The following is a 9,142-nucleotide window of genomic DNA, read 5'->3' as shown; positions in this document are numbered from 1 at the left end:
TCTTCTGGCCCTTCAAAGGCCTTTCATTCCAACTATCAGTTTTGCTTTGTCCTTGCACCCACATAACAAACCTTTTTATCCAGCACCTGCTAGGGACGCAGGTACTGTAAGTCTATATGTGGGGTGGGGGGGTGGGTAGCTGGGTTGGAAAGGGTACTGTCCTTGTCCTCACTGACCTTATAGTCCAAAGAATGTTTGGATTAAATTAATCGGCCATGGAGTCAGTGTCCAGGTCAGATAGCCACCTCAATTATAGGGTTTTCATACTGCATCCTATATTTTGTCCATATCTGTCTTTCTAGAATTTTCTTCCTTGTAGCCACATAGAATAAGGTTTGCCTCTCTTGTGCAAGAAGTTTCAAGTTTTCAGAAATAGCGCCTTTTCCTTCTGAGTGATCTCTCCTCCAGGCTAACTGCACCTAGCTCCTTGACTCTTATATGACTATGAATTCCTCAAGGCTTTGTATTAGTTTTGCTGCCAGAGACTGAAGACCAAACCAGTAATGGTTTAAATAAAATATGAGTATATTTTTCTGTCTAAAACTTTAGGTGGGTGATTTATGACTAGCATGGCCCTCCACAATACTGCATACCCAGGCTCCATCTAGCTCATTGCTCTTCTGTACATGGCTTCCATTTACAGGCCTGCATGGGAACATCCTGTTCTAGGCAGCAGGATAGGGGAGAGGGCAGAAGACCCAAGTGTGCATGCATGCCATCCTTTCAGAAAGGTGTCCAGAAACTGCCCCTTCTGCGTGTATCTCATTGATCCAAACTTGGTTACATGCCTGCACCTCTGAGTAAGAGAGATTGGGAAATGCAGTGTTTCCCAGGGGGCCATATGCCCTTGGAGATAAACCTTGGAGGTGCTATTGCTTTAGAAGAAGTAATGAATACTGGAGGCAACTGGTTGTATTTAACATAGCATCCCATTTCCTCTTTTGTCACTCATGAAATGTTGTGGCCAAAGCTGAGCAGAACTATCACTGCCTTTTTTTTAAAAAAACAGGTAACATACTCTAAAAATATGAATTTTAGTTTGTCACAGAGATATGCAAGAAACTACTTTTACATTTCTAAATCAAATTAAATCTAACTCTGAGTCTCACCATACCAATGAAAAATTCGTTATCATTTATTATTGCCTCCATGAGGTCTTGTAGGGTGGAACTGAGATTGAGAAGGTATTATGTGCATTCTGAAAATTGCGGAATGTGCCCCTTACCCTCAGACAATCATAGTCCCCCATGAGTGTTGCATTATCCAAGTCCATTATGGTCCATGAAAACACAGGAGTGTTTCTTCCTTACATTCCATGCTTGGCATTAGACATTTTTTCTTTTTTGCCAAAACTAGAGTAAAAGCTTTGATGCCTGGTGCCCAGCTTTCCAGTGCATTTCTTTCTAAGACTCTGTTAGCTCCCAAGGGTGCTGCAAAGCCCCCTCCTTTCTCTTCTCAGAAAGAGAAACTTACAGAACTTTGCAGAACTTACTCCTCCTCCCCAAGGCCAGCCATTTCTATCTTTACTTTCCAAGCTGTCCTTTGATTTCCTCAACTCTGGATCACTCAGCAACAGATCCCCTCAAGGACCTTAAGGGAAATGGTTTTTGCCTCTTTGAGGGGTCCATGGTGAAAAGGAATTCTGGCACAAGTCTGTTCTTGTTGCTGTTGTTGTGTTTTTGTTGTTTTGTTTTGTGAACTCTTACCTGGGTACCAAATATTTATTAATGCTTTAAATCATTCAGGCCATTTTTATAGTTGTACTGTATTCCTGACCAGTGTCAGGAATTGAGTTTCTCTGCTAGTAATAGATACCCTACTAGTGGGGTAACTAGTTAAGGGTTTATTTTCCCACATAAAGGAAGTACTGAAGTAGTTCAGTTTAGAGCTGGTGTCGTGGCTCCCTAGTTTTCCTTCTTTGTCACCCTTAGTCTTGTCCATCTTCAATGACAAAATGTGGCTGCTGGGGATCCAGTCATTACATCTATGATCCAGGCAGAAGGGGAAGGGAAAGAAGTGAAAGAGACACCTCTCCCACATGAATCAATACCTTTCAAATCGGCTATCTTGAAAATTTTATTAATTTTTATTATATTTTAATTGTTGTTCAAGTACAGTTTTGTCTTTTACTCCCATCCCAGCCTACCCTGCAACCCTCCCCATCTCCTTCCCATTTCCACTCCCCCCAGTTTTTGTCCATATGTCCTTTATACTTGTTCCAGTAAACCTTTCCCCTTTTCCCCTGAAGCTATCTTGAAAATTATTTGCAAAGAATTTCATTTATATCTCATTGGCTAAACCTTTCTCTAGAGTAGACTGGAAAATATAGCCTGAGCTAGACACATTGCTGCTCCAAATAAAATCCAGATTTTACCATTAAGGAAGAAGGGAAAATGGAAATAGGTAAGTAACGCACAGTCTCTACCTACTGTATATTATTGTTAACTTGTGTATCTGTCCTCTGTGTTGTGCTTACAGTTAGATATTCGTACACAAGCAAAGGACTGTAAACTTTATCTCATGATAAAGTGCACATTTCAGCTAATGAAAAAAAAAGTTTTAGATCCAACATATTATTCTTCAGAGCCAAATCATATAAATGAAATTTATAAGTGAACCAGCTGCTGAAAAGCTCTTTCTGATTTTATACCAGTTGGTGAAATGATGAAGAGATGATAATAATCTATCTCCAAATATTTTTCTCTGAAGCCTTTAGCTTCAAAGATTTCCATCTCTTATTCTATAACTTTGAGATCTTTTTGAACAATCTTTGCTTTTTCTTTTTATAGAGGCTTTTTATTGCTAGAGAGTAGTTTTTATTTCAAAGAAACATTTCTAGTTCATCTTCTCCTTCTTTCATTTAATGGCATAAGACTATGCCATTAAAGTGTTACCTGCATCCATTTCAATACAATGTCTGTATCTATTCTCCTGCTTTCAGAGTATCTTTAAACTAAAGTAAGAGCTATTTTTGCAGCATAAGCTTTGCCTTGTCAATTATGTCTTTGCTCTTTTTAAGAGGACTTTGGAGTAATCTTTCTTAAGTAAGTGTATCTTTTCTTCAATTAGAAATTTCAATTTGTCATATGATCCTCTGGGTAGGAAGATTTGTTCAGCAATTTTTTAAAATTGAGAGTTAAGTAATTTTGTCACTGATCTCATTTCATATTTCAAGGTTTTTAAAGATTTGGAAATAATGACATTCCAATAACAAAAACAAAAAAGTATTATTTTGAACATTGAAAATAGCACCAAACACTGGGAGAAACTGATTGCAATCACTAATTCCAGCTCCTCTCTTGAGTCCTTATTCACAAAATATTCTTTCAGGTCCTTTGCTCTCACAATAGGAATTAATGGCCCTTGCAACATTTTAAAATCTGTGCACTCTCTGTTGAGGGTAAAGGGGCCCAGCCTTCTCCCTGAGGGGAGGGGAAATTCTTTGCATTCCTTCCTGATGAATCAGACACACACTCTCACACACACACACACACACACACACATGTCCTGTCTCGGTTTCTCAGTGGCTCTTTGGTGGGATAACCTGTTATGCAGGCTGAAGTCCCTGCTCTGCTACTTACTCATTGTGTGCATTTGGGCATACAGGAAACATTTTCTGGGCCTCAGTTTCCAAGCCTGTTAAATGGGATTAGTGATACCTACTATGCAGTGTCTTTAGGAGCAATGAGGGATTATAAAAAGCATCTAATACAGGAGAGCCTCAAGAAGGATGGGACAAGTATGATGCGCTACTCATTTTTTTTAACTTTCCATGTTCCACTGTCAATGTGCAAAGTTGAACATCCTGCTGCTTTGTAACTATTATAACACAGGAAATATCGAACTAACCTGGTGTACCTGCATGCAGTGGCAAAAGTAGGAGAAAGCATTTATTGTTTCACATGTCAAACACTGTCCAGGTGTTAGCACTTTTGTTGCTCACAACAATTCTATGAGCAGTATTGCCCTACTTGTGAGGAACAGGAGGCTCAGAGAAGCAAAGTCACAAAGCTGGTAAGAGTGGAGTTGAGAGCTGATGTTCTCTTTGCATGTCGGAGGCTCGTGCCCTGTGGTCGGCAGAATTGTGAGATGGCTTCCAAAAGTCTCTCTCCTCTCCAATCCACATTCTGTATAATCCCCTCCTCCTGAGTGTGGGTGGGGCTTGTGAATATGACAGGATAGTCATTCTGGTGATTGCATTGTCCTGTTGAAGACTCTGTCTTGGCAGGAGTCAGGGAGATTCTCCTGCAAACTTTGAAGAATAAGCTGTCACGTTGTGAGGCTGGACCTTGAAGGCAGCTTCTAGGAGCTGAGAGTGACCCCTGGTCAACAGCTGTGAAGAAACAGAGACCTCAGTCCTACAACCTCAAGTTACGAAATCCTGCCAACACTCTACGTGAGCTAGGAAGAGGATGCTGAGCTCCAGTGAGAACCCAGCATGGCCCATAATCTTGACTCCAGTCTCAGGAGACACTAAGTGGAAAATCCAAATTTGCCATGTGGGAACTCTGACCTACAGAAACTGAGGTAACAAATTGGTGGTGTTTTAAGCTGTTCACTTTGTAGGAATTTGTTAAAAAGCAATAGAAAACTAGTGCAGGTCTGGCAGAGTGACTCAGTTGGTCGGAGCATTGTTCCCTACACCAAAGAGTCAAGGTTTAGATTCCGGTCAGAACATATGCTTAGGTTACAGAGTTGATCCCCAGTCTGGCGTATGGGAGGCAGCAAGTGGTTGATGTCTCTCACATCAATGTTTCTCTCTCTCTCTCCCCCCCACTTCCCCTCTCTCTAAAATCAATAAACATATCCTCAGGTGAGGATTCAAAAAAGAAAAAGAAAACTAATACATACTCTGTCAACTAGGTTCTCCTGGACCCACAGTCAGGAGATGGGAGCATCAGGTTTTGTATGCTGCTCCATAATCAGTTGACCCAAAGAGCTGGGCCCATCCATTTTTTAAAGAAGAGCCAATGATACTTGTCTGTTTTAATTGACAGGGTAGTTGTGAAACTTACCTGAGATGGTGGAAATAAATGTTCTTTGTTGGTTATAAAATGCTATCCAAAGGTAATATTTGAAATGTTTAACAACCAGTTCTTTGTGGGAGGCAACAAATCAGAGAGGATGATAGCCATAAGCAACATGGTTACACTAGTACATGCTGGAAAATAGTCCTTGTAGGGCCAATGAAAGGCATTTCCAGGTTTGAAGGTCAAGTTGTGGGAGCCTGAGACAGTGTCAGGCAGGAGGAAGGTTGAGCCCACAAAAGAGACAGACACCTTGATTCAGCAACTCTCCTGTTTTATACTCTTATAGTTTTTCTTTCACAATATTTTCTTTCAAGTCTCTCTTACATTTTCAACAACCAGCATGTCAACATATTCTTTCCAAAATTTGTGAAAAAGATGACACTTTTTAGAGACTGAGCATTCCTCACCCTCTCCCCACTACTGAGAAACAATAGCGCTGTTAGCTCTTTCCTGAGTCTGCTCGAACAAAACAAAGTGGAAAAACTATCTAATGCTCAAATGTATACTATTGAATGAGAAATGAGAGGTTGTTTCTTTTACAGTGTCATTCACATTTATTCAATTTGACTGTATAGATGCAAATTTTGACCTCCAAGGTTTTCCTTTTTCCTATAGATATGTCGCTTTTTCTTGCAGGTATTTTTTATCTTTTTTCTGAGACTCAAGCTTCCCAAAGTGTCTCAGTTGTTTTGGTGGCCTAATTGTGCAGCAGCATATTTAAAAGTCATTATTTTTCACTGTCTATTAAATGTAGCCCAGAACAGTTTTAAAAACTGGGTGAGGCATTTTTGCAAAAGCATTTATAATGTGGGCTGCCAAGGAATGTGCAGCTGCAGGAGCTTCTTTCTCTAATCTTAGACTTTTAGTTGAAAATGTATTGAGTGGATAGCTGGTAAGAGGAACCAATTTGTTCTCTCAGGAACTGCAGGCATTAGAGGGAGAGATGCATTTTGTTTGAATTTGAACGTGGTGACTCCATTGATCCCAGGGAGTATTAGCATTTACAAGGCAGCCCATTTATAGTGAAATGAACTGCCTAACCTTGGACTGCACCTGCTATCTTGCTGGTTCTTAACATCTTTAAAGAGTTTATCCTAAGCAGTGGGATATTAGTAAGTGTTAAACAACAAGATGGGGGGTATGTGGCACCTGTTACATTTGCCACTTTCTTTGGTGCGGACATACTTCCACCACAGATGATTTCAAGCTACCAAAGTGAGGTCAATGAGTGCAGAGTTGGGAAGAAATGTGCCATGGCACAGCACCATATAGTATCTTGTACGTGTAATAGAAAAGTAATCTCGAGAGCAGAGACAATAATAAAATGATATTAAAAAATTAAGAGGTGATGATCTTTGAGTAATTGTTACTTTTAAAATACATATGTAATTTATTTAATTATAAGTTAATATCTTTTCAAATTTTGATAATGGCCATAGCTAACAACTGGCTCTAGTGTAACTCTGAGCCTGAATGAAGAGGATTGACTATGTAATTGAAGGATAAAACTGAGGTCATTCTGCTTTAATTTTGGTGGAGGCACCAAAGTCTAAGAATATGAGGTGCCTGGCCATTCATGTGGGACTTGCAAAGGGGGTGACCCCAAGGTGGTTCTGCTGGCACTGCCTTCTTTTAGTTGAGCTGGAAAAGATGGGGAAATTCTTTGGGAAATATTGTTGAATTGTACTTCAACGTAAATAACAGGGACTTCAAGGGGACATCTCAGAGGACTATAAGTACCCCCTGGAGTTTACAGTCATAAGAACTGCTGTCTGACACCCACTAAGAAGTGTAAGTGTAAAGACTGTGGCTGTCGTCATACCATTTTGTCTTGTTGCACAAGAAAGCAGGGCTGCAAGGGGACAAACTTTGCTTCCACTAATGGCAGGAAAAGGTGTTTCTTGGAGCTCAAAGGGAACCAGCCTGGGGTTACCTTAGAAGGGATCTTACCCAGTAGGCTAAGTGACTACCTGGAAGGACAATGTGACCCTAACAGAGGAGTAGGTGCCTAAAAGTCCTCCAATAGGGCAATGTTAATCAGACACCTGACTATGTCAAGGTGGTGGCAGTTCAGGGCCCCTGGCTAAGGATTATTGAGGAGCCAGCAATAGGATTGTTTGAGAGAAAGAATCAGCTTTGAGCATCTGCCTTCCCAGGGCCACCAAAACCATGTCACAGCTCTTTCTTTCATTTTCACTATCCCTTCATCCAACCCTGCAAAGGTCAGAAACAGCAGTGAGAAGGGAGAAGAGGGGAGAAGGTAAGTGAGAAAGGGGGTTAAAAAGTGATACCCATGCCCATCTACAGTGTGAGTGGAAAGCTTTAAATTGGATAAAGATGATTATTATAGTGGACTGGGCTGTAGTCATATGATTTTTAAAATCACTTTAAATGCCCAAATCAAGGTACTCTTTATTAATTATCCAAGAGCAATGGAAAAAGCTAGACAATATTTCATTTGGGGGAAAGGAGGGAAAGGAACCAGAAGTTAAATGTGAACAGCAGAATTTTGGTTTCTCCTTAGAAAACCTATGAATGTGAAATTAGTTAACCAATCACAGCCATATTTTTTCAAGATTTTCTGAATACATTAAGATTTTTAATACTTTAATCAATTGCTACTTAAAAGAATGATGAAGTTATATTCATCAGTATGTGGTGGTCTTTATGAGGACAAATGACAATAAAAACTTAGAATAACTTTTAGAATTCAAGTATTCCACTAAGAATTGGGTGCCAAGCTTGTCATCCTTAGTTCTAATTGGTAAATCTTGTCCCCTTCCCCAAAATAGGAAAAGATAAGCTGACTTACAAAAGTCAGAGTGAATATAATTTTCCATAGGCTGCCTAAACACTAACCCAGTAAAGAGTTAAAAAGTGAAAATAAAAATACATAATTATTTTTCATTATAGAACATAAAACAACTGATTCCTTCTGAATTGCCTAAGTTACTTTTTGTTTGTAATGTACAGAATACACAGCCGTAAAACTTTTGCTAAAAGGAATTTCAACTTTTACTTACTCAGTTTCATGAATGTAAATGTAATTGTAGAGTAGAGTGGTTATTTGTGGGGATGGGTTGGGAGCAAGTATAAAAACTCCCTGATTCTATGAAATAGCCTTGTCTGTTCAACTCACTAGTAGAAATTATATTTGCAATGATGATTAAACTCAGAAAGTTCTATGAGGTTACTGGGCAGAGGTCACCACATTCTTCCCAGAAGAAGTATGTTACCAAGCTAAAACTTTTACTCAGACCATGTGGTCTACAGAAGGAAGCAGGTTGGTAGTAACAATTGCACAATGACAGAACAAAAAAGAGCAAGGAGGGAAAGTGATACAACAACACAGTCAGGTCCCTTTCAGTTTGCAAATATTGTGCTCTTTGGCCAGCATGCAGTCTGAAATGCCCACAGTGACTAGAGACATTGAAAAAAATAAGAAGAAGAGAAAGAAAAGCGGGCAGTTATGAGAAAAGACTACAGCACAAATGCTGCAATACATAGCTATTGACACTGCACTACAGTGTCAGGGACCACAGGGAGTAGGGGGGAGTGTGGGAAAGGGTGAGCATGCCATAGTCAGCCCTTGTTGTCTGTACCACACAAGAAAGTGGATTAAGCCACTAAAACATTCAAGACTTGTAATGTCCCAACTTTTAAAATGTTGCCAACTAATTTGGGGTAAGGGGGAGGGGTAAGGGGGAAAAGGAGACAACTGTTCTTGAGCAATAATAAAAAATATGAAAATTTTTTTTAAAAATCTATGATCTACTCACTTGGTTCAACTGATTTATTAAATGAGATCTAGAAATTTAGAAAATCTTTTTGTCCTCAAACATGCTAGGTTTTCAGGACTATTGTCCTTCCAAATTCTATTTTTGATGTCACAAATAAAATAATGATTTCATGTGTTAAAAAAAAAGAAAATGCTGTGTTGACCAAATAAAACATGAGTGCTTTATGATACATGGTATACAATCAAAATTTTTAAATAATACTAATCATAATTCAGTATTGTTCAGATTCTTTTATAGTGTTTAGCAGTGCCTGGAACTAAGTGCTTCACACATATTAATTTTCTAAATTCAAATGAATACAGTTGACCCTTG

This window comes from Phyllostomus hastatus, unplaced genomic scaffold (assembly GCF_019186645.2).
Source record: "Phyllostomus hastatus isolate PE091 unplaced genomic scaffold, TTU_PhHast_1.1 phas_scaffold_93, whole genome shotgun sequence".
Taxonomy (NCBI): Eukaryota; Metazoa; Chordata; class Mammalia; order Chiroptera; family Phyllostomidae; genus Phyllostomus; species Phyllostomus hastatus.
This window is presented reverse-complemented; position numbering follows the sequence as displayed.